The sequence below is a fragment of the Lissotriton vulgaris genome, chromosome 2_1 (genome assembly GCF_964263255.1).
Source record: "Lissotriton vulgaris chromosome 2_1, aLisVul1.2, whole genome shotgun sequence".
Taxonomy (NCBI): domain Eukaryota; kingdom Metazoa; phylum Chordata; class Amphibia; order Caudata; family Salamandridae; genus Lissotriton; species Lissotriton vulgaris.
The window spans coordinates 676,877,259-676,896,039 of NC_141687.1; positions in this window are offsets into that span (position 1 = coordinate 676,877,259).

The following is an 18,781-nucleotide window of genomic DNA, read 5'->3' on the forward strand; positions in this document are numbered from 1 at the left end:
ATTAATTTTGATTCCATTCTGCGTAGTTTTAATTTTCTGTTACCGCCACGTTCATGTTGTGGAATCGTTGCTAGACCAAAGAATTGCACATCTTGCCATGACTTGTTGGTGTGAGTTACTATATGTTTGGCCATTGCATATGTCAAGTCCCCATTTTGTATCGCACGGATGTGCTCTAGGATACGCTTTTTGAGGAGGCATGTTGTGCTGCCTATGTATCTTTTTCCACAGTAGCACTGGAGCATATATATCACAAAACTGGTTTCACAGGTTATGTGTTCCCGTATTGTGAATGTTTTGCCCGCTGGGTCTATCACGGTCTTGACATTCTTTCCTATTTTGCAAGCCTTACAGGTTTTACATCTTACAAAGCCTTTGTTTTTGTCTGTCAGCCAATTGTCCGTTTTTTTGGTGTTTTCAAAATGGCTGTGCACCAAATGGTCTGAAAGATTCAATGCTCTTCTATAGGTTATTAGAGGTCTCTCTCCTATGTTTTTGCCTATATCAGGATCTTTCTGAATTAGATGCCAATATTTTTTTAGTATTGTCTGTATCTTATAGCTCTCTTTGCTATACGTGACGACCATCCTTGGCGGTTCTTTGTCATTATCCTTATCCTGTTTGTTTGATTTTTTCTGCAAGGGCAGTAGGGTTTCAGCTCTTGTTTTGTTTCTGGCTTTTTCTTCTCCTTTTTTGATGTCTTGGTATTTGTATCCTCTTTGTGTGAATCTTGCTGTCGTCTCTTCGAAGTTCTTTTCCATTTCTGTTTCCTCCGAACAGTTTCTTCGCATTCTTAGCAATTCTCCATAGGGAATGCTTTGTTTCAATTTTCGAGGATGGAAGCTGCGTCCGTGCAGTAGGCTGTTCGTTGCCGTTTCCTTCCTATGAGTTGTTGTTTGGATTTGGTTGTTGTTAACATAGACTTTTGTGTCCAGGAATACCACTTCCTTATTGCTGATGGTATGCGTAAACTTCAGACCTACAGTGTTGTTATTAAGTTCATCAAAGAAGTTTTGAAATTCAGACCTTGTTCCCTTCCATAATAGGAAGAGATTGTCGATGAAGCACAACCATAACGCTACTTGTGCCATGTAATGGTCGTTTTCTTCTCTCCAAGCTATGCTCCTCTCCCACCACCCCATCATGAGGTTAGCATAGCTTGGAGAGAAGGAAACTCCCATAGCTGTCCCACATTTCTGCCTGTATACCTTTTTATTAAAAAGGAACACACTACTAAGAAACATTTCTATGCAAAGAAGGTGACAGTTCTTTGAACTGTACCTCCTTTCCATCTATTTGATTATTTGTATACACCTTTTTGTTTGTTATCTGATGTTAGTTTAGTCCAATGGCAACCATTTAGTGGCAGTGGCAAGGGCACTCAGCCCTAGAAACAAAAGAATTTTGCACATGGGAATGTCAAAAAACCACCAATTATTCCCTGTAAATTGGAATATGTTTATCCACAACAGTTGCAGAATGTGAACACTGCCAGGTTGCCAAAATGTGCAAACTTTGGGACTCTATTTATAATTAAGGCACTCAGCCATAACTGTAAATCAAAAGCTGAATATGTATATGCTTTATTTTGTATTAACACTGAATCCAGTGTAAATTTCATTACAAATTGAAAATGTTAGTGGGAACTTTCCATAAACTAACTACATGTCCCACAATGCACCAAGTAACTACAATCACTTAAATATTGAAAGTGAAGTAGGACAATTGTTTATGCCGCCGTGAAAAGGAACCAGGAGGTTCGAAACGCGTAGGCTTGATTATTTGCACTGAATAAACTAAAACTTCATGACTAACGGAGTGCTGGAATATTTCATTGTGAGGAAATATATATATATATATATATATATATATATATATATATATATATATATATATATATATATATATATATGTATATATTCCAGTCCGCATTGACTGCCCCAACCCAGCAATATATCCTTGGTACACTGGTTGCAGCGGCCATAAGGGGACACAGGACAGCTGCTGTTTGTTTTCTTTCTCGCCGAGGCATGTACTCTTCACCACCTACCTGCAGTCAGCGGGACCTACAGTCTGCCTCACTCCCCCACGCCATCGACTCAGTGGTGCCGCCACAGTGCACTCTGGGAGTAGAAGTCCAAAAATTGAAACGGACTCGAACTAGGTGTGTCAACCACTTAAGGGGGAGGAGCGTCATGTGCTGAACCTACACAACGAGCAGGAAGGAACATTTGTGAACTTTGCATGCTGCAGTGCTGGGCGCTGAAGAAGGCTACTCTAGCCGAAATGCATTCGCCGCCATTGCTGGGGACAGAAATAAACGTGTTACCTGACCTGCAATCCCCTTGGCTTTCCGCGTTCTTCTTGGAGGGATGTTTTGGTGATATTTGCTGTGCCTGCCAGACGACACAGAACGGAAGGCTCCCTGCATCAAGGGTCTGCGAGGTAACTCTGGCACGCAGCTGCTTGCAGCGAAAACGGTATCGAGGGATCGATAACCTTTGCAGACCGCCAGAGGACCTGGACGAAAGCTGGGCAGAGCGAGGTATTCTACTTCCCAGGGATTTCCAGTCCGCATTGACTGCCCCAACCCAGCAATATATCCTTGGTACACTGGTTGCAGTGGCCATAAGGGGACACAGGACAGCTGCCGTTTGTTTTCTTTCTCGCCGAGGCATGTACTCTTCACCACCTACCTGCAGTCAGCGGGACCTACAGTCTGCCTCACTCCCCCACGCCATCGACTCAGTGGTGCCGCCACAGTGCACTCTGGGAGTAGAAGTCCAAAAATTGAAACGGACTAAAACTAGATGTGTCAACCACTTAAGGGGGAGGAGCGTCATGTGCTGAACCTACACAACGAGCAGGAAGGAACATTTGTGAACTTTGCATGCTGCAGTGCTGGGCGCTGAAGAAGGCTACTCTAGCCGAAATGCATTCGCCGCCATTGCTGGGGACAGAAATAAACGTGTTACCTGACCTGCAATCCCCTTGGCTTTCCGCGTTCTTCTTGGAGGGATGTTTTGGTGATATATATATATATATATATATATATATATATATATATATATATATATATATATATATATATATATATATATATATATATATATATATATATATATATATATATCCAGAAAATCGTCGTATTCACCATCTGCCTCCCACACAGAACAACGAAAGGAGCGAGACCACAAAGTAGGTGCAGTTTCCTTCAGTGCATTTTATTTCGTGCAAAAAGTTACAGCCTGCAATCCACCATGACGCGTTTCACCTCGAGAGAGGCTTGATCACATAGCGTGTCATGGACACAAACAAGGGTTTTTAAAGTGCTAGTGCCTAATTTCAAACAGCTGTGCAGTTCACATTTTTTTCACATTTTTTTCTTCACTTTGACACGTTTTTTTCATTTCATCAACAGTGAAAACATACTCTGCTGGGTCAACATGGGATAAAGGGCTTAGTGCCCAACGGGTTCCGGTGTATATACAAAAATAAATATAAATATATATTCATGAGGTATATAATTCTCCTTAAAAATTTATATAAATAGATAAATTTCATATATATACACATGGTTAAAATTTGTCCATATCCAATACGTATAATATACTTCATATATACACATAATTAAATCAGTATTCGCAAACATTGTTCATATGTAAATGTCTACGATGTTATGAACCCTAATTTATCACTGTAATCACAAAGATGAAGTTTTCACATAAAGAAAGATGGAAAAACAAGAATTCCGCCCTAGTGGGCTTATTCAGAGGAACTGCACATTTTGATAAACACAATAAGGGCATGCACTGTTAAATCAACCTCTTATAGTTACTGCAGATCAAAATTTGTTGTGAGTGAGAAGTGCTTATACTAAATATTAAAAAACATGCTACAGTTAACAGCAGGTAGCAGAGTCAGATAAAAACAAATCGAGAGCCAGCGAAGGGGGACATTTTTACAGATACCCCTAAATAAAGCCAAATATAAGATCGTGGATCATACAGAAATGAGGGACCGCAGAATTATATTGGCTAGAGACAGGTGTAAAGGTCCTCGCTATTGTTTAAACCTGCTGGGCTCTTAGTGTTGAACTCAAGTATGAATCTGGTTTCCAAGAGACGTAATTTTGCGTCTCGATTACCCCCTCTCTTGAGAGGCAAAACTGAGTCAACTAAAAAATATTGGAGGCTACTGGTGTCACTATTATGAGCGGTTTCAAAGTGTCTGGCCACGGGGTATGCCTGACCCTTTCCCGAAATAGCCCTGAGATGTTGTAAAATCCGCTTGTGGGCAGGTGGGCGAGTACATCCCACATATTGTAGTCCACAAGGGCATTGCAGGACATAGACAACATATTCTGTCTTGCATGTTAACCTTTTATTAATAACAAAAGGTTTTTCTGAAAAGGGGCGTGAAACCTGAGTTTTGTTTATCCCGTGGCGGCAAGCTTTACATGTAAAGCATTTCTTGAAACCGGTAATGTGATCCATCCAGGATTTTATAGGTTCTAAAGTATTGCTGACTAAGGAACTGGCAAGGCTGGGGGATTTGCGGAAAGTTAGGCTAGGCTTGTCTGGTACCAGGCTACCTATAACTGGGTCACCCTTGACCAGGTTCCAGTTTTTATTTAGAATTTTCCTGATCTGGGAGTGCTGGTTACTATAGGTCACAATGGCTCTAGATTGAATTAGCTCATTGTTACTACACTCCACATCAGATCTAGTTTTGGGTACCAGGGCTTCCTCCCTATTGATTTTCTTGGTACGTCTAATCGCTCCATCAATTAGAGTACTGCTGTAACCCCTTTGTAGGAACCTAGCTTTGCTGGCTTGATGTGCCAGGTCACATTCCAAGTCAGAGCTACAGATTCTCCGCAATCTTAGCATCTCCCCATAGGGGATGCTGCGGATAAGGTGTTGAGGATGCTGGCTGCTGGCGTGTAAAACTGTGTTGCCAGCAGTTGATTTTCTGTGCAGCCTAGTTTGCAGAGTGTCATCCCTGATATAAACCTCCACATCTAAGAAAGTAACCTTTTCCTTATCGATGTGTGATGTGAATTCGAGGTTAAAACTGTTTAGATTCAGTTGTTTTACAAATTCGGTAGCCTCTTCATGCGACCCCCTCCAAATCATAAAAAGATCATCAATGTACCTTAGATAAAGCATAACCTTGTTCTGCATCGTTGTCCTATGTTCACCCATAAGGACCCGCTCCTCCCACAGTCCCATATGGAGACAAGCAAAACTGGGGGAGAAGCAGGCCCCCATAGCCACCCCTCTTAGCTGCTGGTATATTTGATTATTGAAGATAAAAAAGTTCTGTTCCAAACATATCTTCAACATGCCAACAATCATCTTGTTATGATGTAGATATTCAATGGGGTGTTTGTCAAGGTAATACTCAACTGCTTTTATGCCATCGCAGTGTCGAATGGATGTGTACAATGATGTAACATCCATAGTGATAAGCAACAGTTCGTCATCCCAGGTAATTGAAGCCAGTTTGCACAAAAAGTCAGTCGTGTCTTTGACATAAGAATCCAAGCCCTTTACCCATTCCTGCAGGAAGTAGTCGATATAGCGGGAAATGCATTCCGTGGAGCTGTCTATGGCTGATATAATTAAGGGCATCCTTGTGCACCTTGGGCAGGAGATAGAAGCTGGGGATGACTGGGTGGTCTTTCTTCAGATATTTATATTCGTCAAAGGATATTAAACCACTACTCCGCCAAGCCATTAGTTTTGAGTTCTGGTCAGTCCAGGCTGCTCTAATAGTGAGTAAATTGCTCTTTTTGTAGCAGTCCGTATTACCCAGTTGGAACTCGGCCTCCTTGATGTAATCCTCACGTTTCCAAAGGACGATGTTACCTCCTTTGTCGGCCAGCTTGACTATGATTTTTTCATTGTTTTTTAATTTTTTGACCAGATTGTAATAGCATTGGTTTTTCCTGTTGATGACTTTTTCTTTCTTGTTTGAGGCAATGTATAGTTTTTTCAAGTCACCAATAACAAGTTTGTGGTACACATCCAAGTTATCATGGGTCGATACTGGAAGGAAGGTGGACTTAGGTTTGAATGGCGTAGTACTGACTCCCCTGCCAATGGCTTCGTCATTCACCACTGGCGTATCAGTACCTTCACATTGTAATTCCCATAGTCGCCAGTAGGAATATATAGTTAGGATTTTTTTCAATAGGGATTTCTGAAAATTCTGTGTTGAATAACTTTGGCGTTGATGGACGGAATTGGCTGAAATTTTAAGGAAAATGGCACATTTTGCTTCTGAGCGTCCCCTGAAAGATTGGGGGGGTTTCGTCAAGCGGGGGCCGAGAAAAAAGGGGCATCCCAAAACGTGTTTTTAACATTGAGTTTTCCATAGGGCGGTTGGACTCACTTTTAGCTCGAACGGCTGAATGGATTTCTATGAAACTTGGCAAAATTGTAGAGACTGTTTGCCCGATGTGCCTTTGCTAGGTCTCAAGATATGTGCTCCAGTGGATTTTGAGAAATTAACTTTCAAAAAAATATATATATCTGTGACAGCGTCCCGGTTAGCGCCCCGGTTCGCGTACCAGACGCGTAACGGAACTTCGCGAGGAGAAGCGGATTGGCTCTCCGGTGACTCTCAACATTCTAAACAGTCCGGAGCGGCCGCCATCTTGTCTCTCGGTAGGATCGAGAGACAAGAGGTGGAAATAAACTAAGGGGGAAATGAATGAAAGGGGCAAGGTAGACCCCTCCTGACCCCCTAGGATTGATGTGGAGGCTATTAAAGGGCCCCGCGGGGCAAAAAAATAAAATAATTTTTTTTCGATTTTTCGCGGTGGAAGCGCTACCTGGTACGCGAACCGGGTAGCTCACCGGTAGCGTAACGGGAGTCCGCCATCTTGTGTTTCGGACGAATTTAGTCACAAGGTGGAGGATAAACAATGTTGGGAATGGGTATAAGGGGGCACGGGAGACATATCCTGACCCCCTAGGTTTTCTGAGGGTGGCTGAGGAGGCCCACATATGTAAAAAAAAAAAACTTTTTTTTTCAAATTTTCGCACGGTTAGCACCCGGTCCGCGCACCGGGTAGCGTTCCGGAAAGCGTAACAAAGGGAAAACCAAGGGAAATAGTAAAATATTATTTTAGAGTGCTTTGAGGTAGGGTAGCTCTGAATAGAGCTGTTGTGTTGTGTGGGTGATGTAAGAACCAACATGTAGGTACCAATGAAGAGTCTAAAATTCAATGTACACCGTCTCCTCTGTAGATATTTTGTATGTTCTAATATGGGTTATTTAAATGTAAATGTGTGGAAAAGCACTTCATGCTTTAAAGCAATTGTATTTTTGAACTGATTGTTCTTTCCTCTTAGTCCTCCTCTTTGTTTTTTTTCCCACACTCTTCTTCAGCATGATAGTTGATAAATTTGTTCCCTCAAAAAATTTATATACATAAAAAAATGATATTAAATACATATAAAATATATTTTTCCTTTAAAAGTAGAATACATTTTACAGCTTTTGATATTTGCTATTAAAAAACCATTGAAATTCACTGAAAAAACCATAGGTTATAGACCATATATAGTTAGGAATTAGCATTTACAAAACCTTGAAAATTCACTGAAAAAACCATAGGTTATAGACCATATATAGTTAGGAATTAGCATTTACAAAACCTTATTTTACTCACACAAAACCATTGAAATTCGCATATATAGTTAGTTGCACTAATTATATATCGCGCACCCGCAATCCACTGCTGATCATGTCACATATTACATCATTCATGACATGGTCAGTGACATCACTGATGACATCACTGATGACATCTCAAATGACATTACTGCACAGGCTCCCACTACTGCGGACACCTGATGAGACATGGACAGGTCGACGTCTATTTTAATTCCAAGGCTCTTCACGACCAAGACTGGGACTGGTTCGACACCCAGTTCCTGTGGCCAAAAAAGGTTGCTCCACAGGTTAGAGGCAGTGGTAATGGCCAGGACTTCGGTCTTATGCGGATTGATTTTAAGAAAGTTGGATGTCATGCAGTTGGTGATAAATTTGAGGATGTTCTGTGTCTTAACTTGGGCAGCTGATGAATTGTTAATCTGAATGATAAGCTGGGTATCATCCGCATAATTGTAGATCTGGCAGTCCATGGAGTTCAGTGCACCTATCAGTGTCTGCAAGTAGGCATTAAAAAGGAGAGGGGACAAGGCTGATCCCTGCGGGACACCACAAGAGAGACTGCCCGAGATATATATGTGGGATGCCAGCTGTACTCTCTGGGTCCGACCGCTAAGGAAAGATGTAAGCCATTTAAATGCTGTGCCCTGGACTCCAAGATCATATATCCGTGACAATAGAAGCTTATGGTTAACCGTGTAAAATTCCGTGGATAGATCCAGTAGAACCAGGGCACACGGCCTCTTTTTGTCCACTTGGAGCCTAAGATCATTGAGCAGCGACTAGAAGAGTCCCACACGGAAGAGATATGGATAGCAGAAAAGGAAAAGAATAAGTTGTAGAGTCACTAGGGAGATAAATGCAAATGCAAAAAATCTGAATCACAAAGTGGTGATATCAAGTACAAAGAACTACTACATATACTAGTGGTTAGAATTGTAACTATACAAAATAGTACATTTACTCAGGGTTCAATTAACACAATGGTTAGAATAAAAACAATTACATGTTACTTTTCAACAGAGTGAAAGGAGAAAAAAGACATCCAAGGGGCAGAGAGAGGGAGGAAGGTAGATAGGTTATAGGAGAGACAGGGACCTGGGGGGGGGGGAGATAAGGCGGTCCAGCCAAGGAGCAATGACTGATGGGGGGCATGATGAAGTCTGATGGACTGAGGGAGAGGACAAGAAACAAACAAAGTGTTGGTCCATTCGAGCTCCGCCATTTAGCGCCATCAGTTCCCAGACACATCACTTGACCGTCACTCTGAAGCATCACCAATTATGCGGTGATAGGGCAAACTAAGCAGTCACGTGTGTGGACTAGATGCGGAAGAACAAACTCCAAGGAGGCAATCAGTGTCCATAAATTCTCAGCAGGAAGGCAGTTCAGGCAGGCCGCTTCATACATAGACCGGTGTGATTAGCATGACCTCCTCTGTATTTGCCATGAGTTAATGCCTGGGTTATTGCTTGAGTAGTGATTGGATGATTAGAGTGCTACAAAGAGAGTTTCTGGTGATTTTATAAGTGCTTGGGTATTGGCGCAGTGATTGGATAAGCTCATAGGATTAGCTGGGTCATTGGAGAGCTGCTTAGGTAGTACCATGGAGATTACTGGACTGCATAGGTAGTCCTCAAGGTATAGCAGCCGTGGATGTGTTAGTCACTGGGTCATTGTATGAGTACATGGGTAGTGAGTGGATAATTAGTAGGCCTGGGCTGTAAATTGCATTCCGCTCATGGCATTTGCGGAATTTGGGTAACTTTGCTTTCCGCATGGAATGCGGAATTGCCAAAAATTCAGCGATCCGCGGCTTCACAGAATTTGTCCTAAATTCGTGCTTTCAAAATGCATGTTTGTGAGATATTTCTCCCCAAGCATGCAAACAGCATTTGCGAACAGGAAAAAAGCATTGCATAGGGTGGAACAAGCAATTCCACATGTTCGCTGAACTTTTGCAGAGAATTTTTACCATTTTGAGGAGCTTTGCAAAATGTGACTACGCAAATTATGCCCACCCCAAAAAGTTAGAGTACTGGAAGGAAAGTGCGTGCTGAGTTTATAAGTGCCTGCTCATTGGAGGAGTGTTTGGATTAGTACATGTTAGTGGCTGGCTGACTGGAGGAGTGCACAGGGAGGGACAGTGTGATTGGGGGACTTCATGGGTACTACCTGGGAAATTGAAGGAGCAAATAAGAAGTGTATAAGAGGGTACAACACTGTTTCGGTAGGGCATTTGGGATTGTAGCATTTGGGATTGTGAACAGTTAGTGCCAGGATCACTGAATGAGTACATAGCTACTGACTGAAAGATTGGAATACTGCAAGGAGAGTGCCTGAGTGAATGTATAAGTGCTTGGGTATTGGCAGAGTGTTTGGATTAGTACACAGTAGTGACAGAGTGACTAGAGGAGTGCATGGGGGGTGACAGGGTGATTGCTGGACTCCATGGGTACTACCAGGGGAATTGAAGGAGTAAATGAGAAGTGTGTGTAGGTGGTTAGAAGACTAGTAGTACACCGGGATTGTAGAAGTACATGTGCTAGTGCCTGGATCATTGCATGACTACATGGCTAGTGACTGGATGATTAGAGTACTGCAAGGATAGTGCATGGTGAATTTATAAATGCTTGGGTTTTTGGCGCAGTGATTGGATAAGGACATAGGACTGGCTGGGTGATTGGAAGACTGCATAGGTAGTCCTCAATGGATTGCAGCAGTGCATGTGTTAGTGACTGGGTCATTGAATGAGTACATGGGTAGTGACTGGATGAATAGAATGCTGCAAAGACAGTGCATGGTGATTTTATAACTGCTTGGGTTTTAGCAGAGTGATTGGATAAGTACATAGTGCTGGCTGGGTGATTGGAGGAGTGGAGGGATAGTGACAGAGGGATTATTGGAGTGCATGGGTACTACCTGGGTAATTGAGGGAGTGAATCAGTAGTGTGTAGGTGGTCAGAAGTCTGCATGGGAAGTGCTTAGGAGATTGTAGCAGTGCATGTGTTAGTGCCTGGGCCATTCCATAAGTACATGGGTACTGACTGGAAGATTAGAGTACTGCAAGGAGAGTGCATGGTGAATTTATAAGTGCTTGGGATTTGGTTGAGTGATTGGATAAGTACACACATGTCACAGCCATCCCACCCCCTCCCTTCACCACTGTGAAACACGCCCTCTGGCAGGTTTTAAGTTGGGGGAATAATTCGCCTTGAATCCTGAGGGCCCTCGGGGGCCAACTAGCATACCAGGTACCTCCAGTAAGCGCCAAAGAGCTGCGATGCAGAGAGATGGTCCAAGGCCACACCACTTTTTACACCTCACTGCAACGCAGCTCTGTGGTGCTTACTGGAGGTACCGGGTGGGCTAGCTGGACCCAAGGGATACTCAGATTCAAGGGGAGTTAATCCCCAAACTAACAATGCACCAGAGGGCCCATATGGACAGTGGTGAAGAGAGAGGGTGGGGCCTGATGTGACAAGTGTGGAAACACGCCTGTGGCGCATTTTAAGTTCGGGGGATTAAGTTCCCTTAAATCCTGAGGGTCCCTGGGGCCCAAATAGTCCACCAGGTACCTACAGTAAGCACCACAGAGTTGCGTTGTAAGAGGTTGTCCGAGACCACGCCCCTTTTTCCAGCTCTTTGCAATTCAACTTTGTTGTGCTTACTGGAGGTACCTGGTGGGCTAGTTGGCCCCCAGGAACCCTCAGGATACAAGGGTCTTAATCCTCCAAATTAAAACTCACCACGGAGCATGTTTGAACAATTGTCACATCAGGCCATGTCCCGTCCCTTCCCCACTGTGCACAGGCACCCTGTGACGTGTTTTAAGTTGGGGCATTAAGTCCCCTTGAATCGCTAGGGTCCCTGGGGCCCAACTAGCCCACCAGTTACCTCTGGTAAGCACCACAGAGCTGCCTTGCAGAGAGGTGTAAAAAGGGGTGTGGCCTCGGACCACCTCTCTGCAACACAGCCCTGTGGTGCTTACTAGAGGTACCTGGTGGGCTAGTTGGCCCCCAGGGACCCTGAGGATTGAAGGGGAGTTAATTTCCCAACTTAAAACGTGCCACAGGGCACATTTCCCTAGTGTTGGTGGGAGGGAGCAGGACCTCAGGCACAATGACAGCTTTTTTTTGTTAATTATTTTTTTAGAAGGGGGGCTATGTGACCCCCCTTCCTTTCCTATTTTTTGTGCCTTGACTCCTATTTTATTATATTATAATTTTTTTAAACGGAAGGGGGCTGCGTGGCCCCCTTCCTGATGTCATTTTGGGACCCCATCCGAGGGCCATGGCCAACATTTGTATTTTTATATATTTGGAGGGGGCCGCTTAGCCCCCCACCTCAGGCAAATTTTGGCCCTGGGAACGCCATCCCAATTCCCCTTCTCCTATTCCTTATTCATTTAATATAGGGAAGAGGGGCCGCGTGACTCCCCTTTCCTGGGCCACTTTTGGCCCCAGGGACCCCATCCCTGAGCCTTGGCCATCCTTTTTTTGGGAGGGAGCCTGGCCACTCCGTTGGGGACCGTGTGGGGAACCCCAATGCCCCTACGGTCCCGCCTGCTGCCTGCGACCTGCGGGAGCCAGCATTGCTTTTCTACACGGGAACTGCTGACATGCAGCTCCCCGTGTGGAAAAGCAATATGCTTTGGATTTTGGAGGCAAGAGCAGGCTTTCCTGCTCTCACTTCTAAAATCTAAAGCAGGTTTGCTATAACAGGGCGGGAGCCATGCTCCCGCCCTGTCATAGCAAACAACAGTGTCCCAGGGTGGGCACCCCGGGACACTGCAGGAGCCGTCCCTGGGGTTGGTGGTCCCCAGGGCCACCAAGGGCCCCAGGAGGGGGCCCGTGGCCCCCTTCCCTATGAGTGCACAGCCCAGGGGAGGTGGGGATTCCCGGGGCTCGGGATTCTGTAACGGACCCCCGTATTTGCATTATTAGTGCCCTGGTGAGTTGGTGGTCCCCAGGGCATGTGGGAGGCTCTAGCCCCCACACAGGTTTATTTTATTTTTTTAAAACAAGCCCCAGGTTCTGGCGGTCCCTGGGGCTGCGGAGGGCTGTGTGCCCCACAAACAATTTAGAAAAGCCCTGGGGGTCGCAGTCCTCTGGGCTTGGGGGGCCATCATAACACATTATAAATGAAGCCTCAGGGGGTGGAGTCGCGACTCCACCGCATCCCTAGATATCGAAACATTTTCTTTTTCTAATTTCTCAGGAACTACTTAACGGATTCACACCATTTAAAAAAAGGACTCTTTCTAAACCAAGGGCTACCTTTTTGCCAAATGTGGGGTAATTCCGTTCAGCGGTTCGGGCTGTCTAAAGTTTCCTATGGACAATTACGTGGGGAAAACACAATTTTGGCACCCCCCTTTTTCCTCAGCCCCCGCTTGATGAATCACCCCGGAACTTTCAAGACAAGAACTGTCGGACCACTAATTTTGAGAATTTCGGGAAGATTCGTAAACCGGTGCCAAAGATATTGAGAAAACAAAAAACGAATTTCCTTTGGAAACTAGGTCATAACTCTAACTACCTACTGCCAACTATATATATATATATATATATATATATATATATATATATATATATATATATATATATATATATATATATATATATATACATATGTATATATATATATATATATATATATATATATATATTTATATATATATATATATGTATATATATATATATATATATATATATATATATATATATAGAGAGAGAGAGAGAGAGAGAGAGAGAGAGAGAGAGAGAGAAGGACTTATATCATTTGAGGTATATCAATTTATGTATGTTGAGTTCCCTGTACTCGATTTTGGAAAAGGTGCTGGACAGAGTTTCTGAATGATGCAGAATACTCCTACCCAGTCAAGAGATCAGGGCTTGATCCATCACCGTTTTTTAGCTCACTGCACCATCCCAGCTCAGAACCTGGCTACATGCAAATTAGTCTGTTCCTGTCCCAGTGCATGATGGGAACAGGGCAAACCAAACTACCAAGCCAATTCTTATACTGGGAAGGAGACAAGCTTCCGGGGACCGGTTTCTGGCATTTCAGCCGTCGTCGGCCCGGCTTGCTTGAATCCTGATGGTGCAATGAGCAAGGGACTCACGTCTGAGTATACCCTCCCACACTTAGTGATTATAAAATCGATTTTGGAAAAGGTGATGGACAGAGTTTCTGAATGATGCAGAATACTCCTACCCAGTCAAGAAATCAGGGCTTGATCCATCACTGTTTTCTAGCTCACTGCACCATCCCAGCTTAGAACCTGGCTACATGCAAATTAGTCTGTTCCTGTCCCAGTGCATGATGGGAACAGGACAAACCAAACTACCAAGCCAATTCTTATACTGGGAAGGAGACAAGTTTCCGGGGACCGGTTTCTGGCATTTCAGCCGTCGTCGGCCCGGCTTGCTTGAATCCTGATGGTGCAATGAGCAAGGGACTCACGTCTGAGTATACCCTCCCACACTTAGTGTGGATAAAATCGATTTTGGAAAAGGTGATGGACAGAGTTTCTGAATGATGCAGAATACTCCTACCCAGTCAAGAGATCAGGGCTTGATCCATCACTGTTTTTTAGCTCACTGCACCATCCCAGCTCAGAACCTGGCTACATGCAAATTAGTCTTTTCCTGTCCCAGTGCATGATGGGAACAGGGCAAACCAAACTACCAAGCCAATTCTTATACTGGGAAGGAGACAAGCTTCCGGCGACCGGTTTCTGGCATTTCAGCTGTCGTCGGCCCGGCTTGCTTGAATCCTGATGGTGCAATGAGCAAGGGACTCACGTCTGAGTATACCCTCCCACACTTAGGATATATATATATATATATATATATATATACATACATATATATATATATATATATATATATAGAGAGAGAGAGAGAGAGAGAGAGAGAAGGACGTATTTCCTTTGAGGTAAATAAATTTATGTATGTTGAGTTCCCTGTACTGCCTGCCCTTTACCTAATTCCCAAAATACACATAGCTGTAAAGCCGGTGCCAGGCAGACCCATTATATCAGCCATAAAGAGTATAGGTGAAAAAGCAGGGGAATATATTTACTTTTTCCTTCAAGATATAGTGAAAAATCTACCTAGTTTCGTACAAGACACCAGCGACTTTTTAGCCAAGATACAACATTTCAACTGGGATCAAGATATGTGGCTAATCTTGCTTGATGTAGAAGCGCTATACACTAGCATTGACCATGTATACGGCCTCTCTGCCATTAAACATTTTCTGGCTAAATGACCATTCTCCCTCTATGAGCACAACAAAGTCATCTTGTGTCTCATAGAGTGGTGCCTACACAACAATTATTTCCTATTTGGTAAAGAGATCTTTAAGCAACTGAGAGGAGTATCGATTGGGGCCTGTTTCTCCCCCAGCTATGCGTGCTTGCACGTAGGCTGGTGGGAGGAACAGGTCCTCGCCTCTAAACGCCACCAATGGATGGAAAATAATGTTAAATGCTACTTGAGATATATAGATGATATGGAAAGGTACCAAGGAGGAAGCCATACAATTTGTACAAAATATTAATGACAATTCCCTTAACCTTAATTTCACTGCTCACATTGACAAATATAGGATACAGTTCCTTGATGTGGAAATCTACATCTCTGAGTCCCAGATCAATACGACCCGGCATAGAAAAACTCCAGCAGGGAACGCAACCCTACATGCGTCGAGTATGCATCCTAAACACACAATTGCTAGCATACCATATGGGGAGATCTTAAGGCTGAAGAGGATTTGTTGCTCTCCAACTGACTTTGAGTCTTGTCTTAAAGACATGATAACTCGACTCAAAGCTAGAGGCTATTCGGACAACATCCTCAATCAAGCTATAGAAAAGGCCAAATCTAGAACTAGGGAAAGCCTATTTCTAAGTGCTTTAAAAGATTCAGCATTTGAGATACCTTCTGGGCTAAGGGATGAGTGTCCGCGTATGATAACCACATTTAGCAGTGAAGACAGAAAACTTATAGCTATATTGAAAAAGAATTGGCCAATCATTCAAAGTGACCATGTGTTGAATCTCAAACGACCTAGTAATCCCAATATTACATTCAGACGGGCCAGAAGTATAGGCACTATTTTAGACAAAACACCCCCGGAATTAAAATCTAAAACTTCTTGGCTACAACCTTCTAAAGGCTTTTTCAAGTGTTCGAGCTGTCGTGCTTGTAAATTTGGTATCAACACTTCTCGCTACTCCACCCCCTTTTGTGTTGATCCTAGGCCAAACAATGGTAATTACAATTGTAAAACTGATCACGCCGTCTATGTCCTGACATGTACCTGTGGCCTAAATTACATAGGAAGTAATGTTGTTAATGTTAAGGGTGTCTTATATAGCGCTCGGCTACTACGAGGAGTGTCCCAGCGCTTTCTAACCCACAACAGACTACAGAGGGCAGGCAAAAAGGAGAGAAAGGGCAAGCAAATTACTGTCCATAAAGCCACGTCTTCAGACCCTTTCTGAAGGCCAGCAGGTTTGACGTACTGTGGAGTGACAGAGGAAGAGTATTCCATAGCTGGGGCGCCAAGCAGTTAAAGGAACATCCCCCCACCCTTGCTTTCCTGACAGCAGGGACAACGGCCAGGCCGAGAGATTCCGATCTTAAGGATCTAGTTGGTTTGTAGAAAGCAATACATTTTTGAATATATTCAGCTCCCACAGCATGGAGTGCCTTATGCGCCAGCGTAAGTGCTTTAAAAACACTCCGCTTCCGAATAGGCAGCCAGTGTAGGGAGTGTAAAAGATCCGAGGCTCTCGCTCGGCGATGTAGGCCAAAAATCGCCCGTGCCGCCGAGTTTTGGACCACCTGGAGTCTTTGGAGTAGGTATTCGGGAAGACCCAAATATAAGACATTCGAGTAGTTCAGCCTTGAGCCAATAAGAGCCTGGACCGTAGTCTTCCTATGCGCCAGCGGGAGCAGGGGAAGGAACTTACGTAACATTTTAAGGAGGCCATAACACGTGCCGGTCAATCCAAGGATCTGGGACTAAAGTGACAAGCTGTTGTCAATTTTGACCCCCAAGTTCTTGGCAACCAGAGAAGAAGACACGGGAGGGAGCATGTTCACCGGCCACCAATCCTGCCAGCTCGGGTCACACTGACACCCGAAGAAGAGCACCTCCGATTTATCTAGGTTGCACTTGAGGCTGTTTCGCTGAAACCATTCGAAAACAGCCCCAAGACACCCACGGATACTCTCTCCGTCAAACTCGGCCCCCTTCCCACAGGTGAAAAGGAGCTGGGTGTTATCTGCGTATGACATGATCTGAGCCCCGAAGGACTCCGCCAGCACCACCAGAGGGGTCATAAAGATATTAAAGAGAGTTCGGCTCAACACCGAGCCCTGCGGGACTCTGACCTCCAGAGGCGGTACTTCGGCTGAGTATGGGGGGGCCCAGACCACCTGCCGGCGACCGGCTAAATAAGATCGAAACCAGCTCAACACCGTACCCCTAAGACCGATCTCATGGAGCCTGCTGAGGAGACCCTCATGAGGGACGGTGTCGAAAGCCGCCGACAGGTCTAACATTACCAACATGGCCCTTCCTCCTGCATCCAGCACTTCCTTGATGGCCTCATTGACCTCAAATAGTGCTGTCTCGGTGCTTAGGTTGGGCCGGAAGCCAGACTGGGTGGAGTGCAGCAAGCTATGGGTTTCAAGGAAAGTAGAAAGCACAGTGTGCACATGCTTTTCTACTATCTTTGCGAGAGCAGGCAGGAGGGAAATCGGCCTATAATTGGCATGTAGCTCGGGGTCTAGACCCGACTTTTTAAGGAGTGGGACAACCATCGCCTGCTTCCAAACCGCGGGAACCACACCACTAGTCAGTGACATGTTAAGGATGGGATTAATCAGCGGGTTCAAAACCTCCGCTATCCTACCCAGAAATTTAGCAGGGCAAGGGTCACAGGGTGAGCCTGACTTAAGCTTGATCAGGAAATCCTGAGAAGCGGAGTCAGAGAGAGATGGAAACTCCGAGAGAAAGGGTCCAGATCCAGCTGTCAAATTCAACTGGTCACCCGGAATGGTGACAACACTCGGGCCCAAGGAAGAAAAAGAGTCCTGAATCGGCTTGATCTTAGTGGTGAAAAAGCTAGCTAGCGAGATCACCCATGGCTCAGAAAACTCATGATGCGACGCATTTGCCTTAGGAGTTATAAACTCCTTCACAATAGTGAAAATTTCCCTGCAGGAACTTGAAGCAGTCTCAATTCTTGCAGAGAAATAGTTCTTCTTTTCGATCTTCTTCCGATCAGAAAGTACCAAGCTTCAGGTGCATGTCAGGATATTACAAGATTTACGTGCGAACCTACACAATGATCCGGCCTACCCGGTTGCCCGCCACTTTAGAAGAGTCCATAACAATGACTTATCTTGTTTAAAATACTTTGTGGTGGGGGCTATTCCATACTTAAGAAGAGGGGTGTGATGACATGGTTTTTGGCTCTATTTTTGAGTGATGGTGACTTTAAGCTTGCTACCATCTTGAATCTCTATTCTTGCCTTGTGTTGGTCCTTTTAAGGCCTTTTTCCAGACCTAGAAGCATAAACTAGAGGATAGCTGCTTAATATGATGATAGATCCCTTATTCTTGACTCTAATCCATCTATTGCCTATTGGCTTTGACATAATTATGTGTCCTTTCATCATCCTACCTATAGTAGAGGGTGGATCCTGTAGTCCTGACTTTATAATACATATTGGTTTGGTTTGTGTATGTACTCTGACAGAGCTAAGTGTTATTTCATCCTTCTCAGGCCTACAAGGCCCAGAACTAGAGAGACTCCATTTTGCTTTCTGTCCCTGCAGACTGAGATGCTTGCAGGGTAAAGGTAATGTTTTAGTTATAAGGTGTTGTTCGCTAGGGGAAAACCAGCCGAGACTGGTTCTTATCGGAAGAATGTGTTTGTCTCTTGGGCCCAGACGTAACATGCAGATGGCCACTGCGTTTGCGCGGAGAGCTGGAGCTGCACAGGAATTCGGTGGGAGGCAGCCCTCTGTTGGAAATTTCCACGAGGGCAGAGCATTCCATATTAGCGAAG